The 6,081-nt window shown below is 46.9% G+C and overlaps 1 pseudogene across 1 annotated transcript; it reads right to left on the bottom strand.

Annotated features, from left to right (window-relative positions):
* Positions 1 to 249: 249 nt before the first annotated feature.
* On the bottom strand, positions 250 to 3,441 carry LOC310788445 (ubiquitin carboxyl-terminal hydrolase 8 pseudogene; annotated as a pseudogene). The gene has a single exon. The product of its transcript is annotated as a ubiquitin carboxyl-terminal hydrolase 8 pseudogene (transcript).
* Between the last annotated feature and the right edge of the window lie 2,640 nt (positions 3,442 to 6,081).

The raw sequence follows: 6,081 nt of genomic DNA, 5'->3' as shown, positions 1-6,081 counted from the left end.
GCAACGCAACGGGCGCAAGCATACTGTAAGCTTTGGGCACCCACTGGCACAGACATAAATCGGCGCCCCTGCTAATTATCTCAATCAATAACCAAAAAGGCAATCCAGATCTACAATGACCCCGCCCATCCTCTCCACCCAGCATTTCAGTTACTGCCACAGACTGAAAGAATGATTATAAGAAATCCTTCCCTCCATCAGGTGTGACTATCCTCAATAAAAGCCTCTTTAAATAGCTACCTGCACCCATCACAGGGTGGAGTAAAACAAGATGTAGGCAGCATTGGACTTGACGGAGTTGGTGGAGATGTTGTCCACGTTGTGGTCGTCAAACATGAACCAGCGCTGTTTATCTGAATTTTTGCAGTAGGCCGTGTAATGGCCTCCATCTAAACACCCGTGGTTAGAAAAGTGATTAGAAACTCCAAAAAGGCTGTATCCCTTGAGGCTCTGCCTGGGGCCGATGACATACTGGGACAGGTCCAGACTGTCTAGAGGGAAATCGACACATGTCTGCAGCTTCTGCTTCCATTGGCACTCGTAGGAGAAGCGTTTTAAGTGGACTAGGAGAATGGGAGGGACCTTCCAGATCTCCAGTTTCTTGGTGGAGTCTCGGTGGGCCTTACAGTGTCTACAGAACACCTTGTTGTTCTCGGTTAGCTTCTCCTCCTTGGAGAACAGCTTCAGACAGTCCTGGAGGGAGCACTTAGTGGTGGATGCTAGGGGCAGCGAGAGGTACATGAAGGTCTCAAAGATGCGTGACTTGCGATGGCAGGTGAGACACTGGACAGTGGACTTGAACTGCCCCTGGAACAGCGCTACGATGATGGACTCATTCAGCAGCTTGTGTTTGACCCAGGCCAGGTCCGCTGCCTCCTGATCATCCAGATGGTCGTTGTCCTCCTCCTTGTACCGCTTCCTGTTGTCTGCCTTGTTAAGGTCTTCATGGAGGCCATCCATGAGGAACAGCAGCAGCTCCTGGGAGTCTTGCTGGTCGTAGCCAGAGAACTGCTCGTTGATCTTCCCTATGGTGATCTTGAAGTTCCTCGGGCTGATGTACTTGTACCGACCCGACCACAGGGCCTTCATGATCACAGCAAACTCCTCTGCCACGTCACCCTTATGGCCCATGATGTTGGCCCTGTTGATGTCCTCCTGGTACCAGTTGTTGTTGAAGTAATCGACCATGCCAGGGGTGTTACACAGACACTGCAGGATGGAGTTCATGTAGCATGTGTTGTGGAGGTTACGCAGGCCCGTCAGCGAGGCACCCAGACCCCCGAACTCTGGGTCTAGGTGGCTGTGCGATTGTGCTAGGTTGCTGTCCGATTGCTGTGCGATCTCCACTTTAGTATAGACCTTAGTACTGGCAGGTTTGAGCTCCCTGTTGACGGTGGGTGTGGCAGCAGTGGCGGGGATGGTGACCTTCTGGGCCTCCTCTCTCAGGTCTTGGCTGATATCAGGGGAGGATAGTTTCACTTTTGACTGCTGCTGCTCACGCTCGCGGTTTTGGTCTGATTCAGCTGGCCGTGGCTGTTTCTGCTTGGCTGTGGGCTGCGTGGAGGGTGGAGTCTGGGCAACAGTGACCTCAGGAGGGTACACCTGGACGCGGTTGGTTGGGGAATGGTAGTAACGGTAGGTGCCCGTCACGGTGTCAAGGAACTTCACCCAGCCATCTGGCAGGCCTGGTACACTCCTACGCATCCACTCACTCATTGCTCTAGTCAGGGGCTTTCTCTTAATTTCACTGACAATGTGGTTGGGTGCAGGCGAGTCCAGAGATGCACTGCTCGAGGGTGTGTCAGAGTTCTGCTCTTTCCCCCTCTTCTCTTTCTGCTCCCCAACCCGATTTTCCTTCTCTTCCTCCTCTTCTCCCTTCTGCCTTTCAAGTCTCTCTCTCCCCTGACGTCTTTTTTCTTCCGCTTCCTTCTTCCACTTCTCAATTTCCTCCTTTTTGTGCCGCTCTTTCACATCCTCCACCTGCCGTTCCTTCACCCGTCTCTCCATGCGATGCTGCTGGTTACGTTTCTCCTGCTCCTGCCTGGCCTTATCTATCACAGCGGCTGCTTCAGAGTGTATCTGACTTTGCTCCTCTTCAGCCAGAGAGGTGCTGGGATTAAAGCATCTGGCTGACCGGTCTGGGACAACTGGGCCATTCTGGGTTGAATCTCCCTTGGCTGAGCCATTCTGGCTAGGCTTAGCCTCGTCCGGCTTCTTTGTACGATCAAACTGTGGGATGATCTTGGTTTTGGCAGTTGACTGGTTAGGTGTACCTGCCACAGGGCCCATCGTATTAACACCCAATCTACAGTTTGTGGAGTCTGTGATAAGGGAAACTATGGTGTCTGGCAGCCTGCCAGTTACCGGGGAGCTTTCTGGGGTGTAGTGCTGTGCTGGAGTGACCCTGTTCACCTGCAGGGGAGCTAGCGGGGCTCGAGGCACAGGAATAGCTTGGACCTCTGGTTGAGGTGTGAATGGAGGCTTTGGTTCCTCTAGGGATGGGTAGCTGATGTTCAAATGAGGGAGGGTGCTGATGATTGCCTGTCTACATGGTCGAGCTTTAGTGTTGGTTGTGTACATGGGATAGAACCGCAGCCAGTTCTCATAGCCTCCCTCCAGCAGCAGGGGCTCACTGCGCAGGCTGGGCATGCTGTCCCCCTTGTAGAGAGCGTCTTTGAGGCTCTGCAAGATAGTCCCCAGTCTGACGTCAGTGACAGAGCTGAACCAGTCCAGAAGGATTATATAATTCACAGAGCCCAGACGCCTCCACTGCTCTTTGGAACCCTCCGGCAGCTGTGGCTCAATCTGATCCACAGTGATTCCTGGCGTGATGGCCTCCTCAGGCACGCTGATGCAGGTCTGGGCTGGGACATGGATGTGGGAGTCCTCAAAATCCCTGTAGTTGCGGGCATCCATGACAACAATTGTAATTGTCTGGTCTTTCATCATGTTGAAAAGCTTCTCTGCTGTGATCCCTCCTCCGGGAGGCACTCTTGCTCTTGAGGGTGCATTCTTCAACTCATCCTCCTCTTTCTCAGTTATCTCCTCCCTCTCTTTCTCCTCTTGTCTCTCCTCAAGCTTTTTTCGAACGTCAACTTCCTCATACCTGAGTTTAAGGCTTTCTGAGAGTTTCTCAGCTTCTTCAGTGGCTTTCTTTATGTTAATTGGGCAAAGCATGGACAGGAAATACTTATGTTGCTGCTTGAAGTCTGGTCTTTTGTTGATTAGTTCATATAACATTAGATATCTCATGTACATAACATAAGCCTTCTCCTCATCTCTGTCCAGACGACACTTCTCTGCCGTCTCGAAGACCTTAAAGGCCTTCTGAACATAGTTGTGGGTGCTTATCTTGTCTAGCTTAATTTCCGCCTGTTTATTGAGGTCACACAGAGATGTAGAAAGATACAGCTTCTCGACCCCAGTGGATACTACAGGCATCTTCACGGGTGTGTTCAGTCAAAGTTCACAAGCAAGCTCTGTCGGTGCTTACACTGGTTTAGTGGCTTTTTTGAGAGCTGATTCTCATACATCACTGACAATGTCTACTGAAGTGATGGTGACATCATCAGTGACATCTAAATCATAGACATTGTAACATCAGTGATGTCATGAATGCTTCCCTGTTGAGGTTATAAATTGGACGCCTCTTGATCATACTGTAGCCCATCCAATAAAGCCTCAGCCTGCGGCAACAATATAAAGCATCGACCAAGCCCAAGCCACCCAGTCATTATTACACTCTGTGACCAGCGTTGTTAGCTGCGGCCAGCATAGCTGGGCAGCAGCTGTATACATCACTGTCGGACCACCAAAAAATGTCAGTCCACAGAATCAAAATGTTGGTCCACCAAAAAATGTGGGTCACAAAATCATTGTCAATGGAGTGGATGATAGGTATGACATTAGGGAGCAGTGATGTCATCAGTGATGTCATGTATTGATGATGGCTGCATGGCCAGCAGCTCATAAGTCACTCTGCAGTGGATGACATCATGATGGAGTGAATGACGTCACACTCTCGACTGACATTATACTCATTCTGTGGGTTGGTTGGTTGATCGGTCGGTCCACGAAATCAATGTTGGTCCACAAAATCAATGGCAATGGAGTGGATGACATCACAATGGAGTCATTCACTCCATGGGGACAACATTAGGGAGCAGTAATGTCATCAGTGATGTCAGCAGTGATGTCACGTATCGATGATGGATCCATGGCCAGCAGCTCTATAAGGGTGCTTTCTCATACAGTAGATAACACACGGGCGAGGATACACTGCAGGCATAGTTGATGACACAAGTGTACTCTGTTCCGTTTCCGAGTGCGGAAGAAATCGGATTGCTTTCGTTCCGTTCCGGGCATGATTACCCCCCTCCCCTCTCCCCCACAGCTCAGCTTTCACATTATATTTCTTTACACATCACATTGGTACGTATATGAGGTCATAGATTGGGCCGGATTGAAGCAGATAGAGCAAGGAAACTGCCATTTTATAGTTTGATTTGCTAGATAGATAGTTAAAATTCACATCATTGATGATGTCACAATGTCTACAACAATAATCAATGTCTGTCACAAATGACTTTTGCACAGAGCCACTATGATAACATGACAACTGACTGGCCGCAGCTATGGCGGATTCACGCTTGTTAGTAATATTTCTATCTATATCAATTATTATTATTATTTATTTATTTATCTATCTATCTATCTATCTATCTATCTATCTATCTATCTATCTATCTATCTATCTATAAAGAAAAAGTGGCGGAAGTGACATCATCAGTTTTTGTCTGTATCTGTGTTTGTATGTAGAGCTACAGCTATATTTTACATTTTCGTTGTGACATCATCAGTGTGTGATATTTTACATCTTCATTGTACATTATCGTTGTGACATCAGTTTCTGTATGTCTGTATGTCTGTACAGTATGTCTGTATGTATGTCACTCAAGTAATTGTGATATCATCCATGATGTAGGGCTGAAATATTTTAAATATGTTGATATGCAGAATCTTCTTAGTTAAAATGGACTAAATGAGAGGTGGGCGGTGTCTGTCTATCAATCATTATGTCACAAAAGTGACAGAGGTGACATCGTCAGTTTCTGTATGTCTGTATGTACTGTACACACCTACATGTATGTACACCTACATGTACAGTATGTACACATGTAGGTGTGTGTAGGTGTGTGTGTGTGTGTGTGCGTGCGTGCGTGCGTGCGCGTGTGTCTAAGACAGAGAGCTAGCTTGTTATGTGAATGATCTTTGTCTGGTGTCTTGCAGTGGGTTTTCTGGTCTGCAGGCATCTGTCTTGGAAGTGAAGGGTTGCAGCAACAGAGAGAAAATCTGGCCTGAAAACCGTGTGAGTACATTTCATGACCCTGAGGTCAAATGAACGGCCCAAAACAGCGTGAAAATGAATTCTCTATATAACATTATATAAATTATATAATATACATATAATATTATAATATACATATATGTATACATATAACAACAGCTGGAAGTTTCTCTACAACTTTTACGGTAACACTTTACAATACTGGTGCAAACATGTGCATGAATGCATGCTTAACTCATGATGAATTAAGCCATTAATTGATGCTTACCGCATCATCAACTAATGAAAGGTATGTTTGATGAACACACCGAGTCATATATGAATTACTATTAATTAAGTAGGCTATGCCTATATCATCATAGTTAATTCCTCATCAACACATACATTAACACACTGTGTTCAATAATACCGTAATTCATGTGTTAATTACCACTATTAATGTCACTTTTCCCCAACCAATCTGCATTTTCCTTCCTTCTTAGCTATGTTTTATTCCTGCTGTAATTTGCCCTGTTTTTAATATGTATTTATGTTCTTATTACGTGAAACTGTTTTTATATGCACTGTAAGGCGACCTTGGGTGTTCTGCAACCGGAACTTTAGCGTTACCAGACCGCAATGCCGATAGCCCACATCAGAACCAGCTGAGCGAGGCGGTGTGCAGCGTGTCAGGGACCGGCTGGATCTAACCTCTCCCAGCCATTACCTCGTTCATCATGGGCATTCCTTCCTCT

The sequence above is a fragment of the Poromitra crassiceps genome (genome assembly GCF_964638095.1).
Source record: "Poromitra crassiceps genome assembly, chromosome: 1".
Lineage (NCBI taxonomy): Eukaryota > Metazoa > Chordata > Actinopteri > Beryciformes > Melamphaidae > Poromitra > Poromitra crassiceps.
This window is presented reverse-complemented; position numbering and strand designations above follow the sequence as displayed.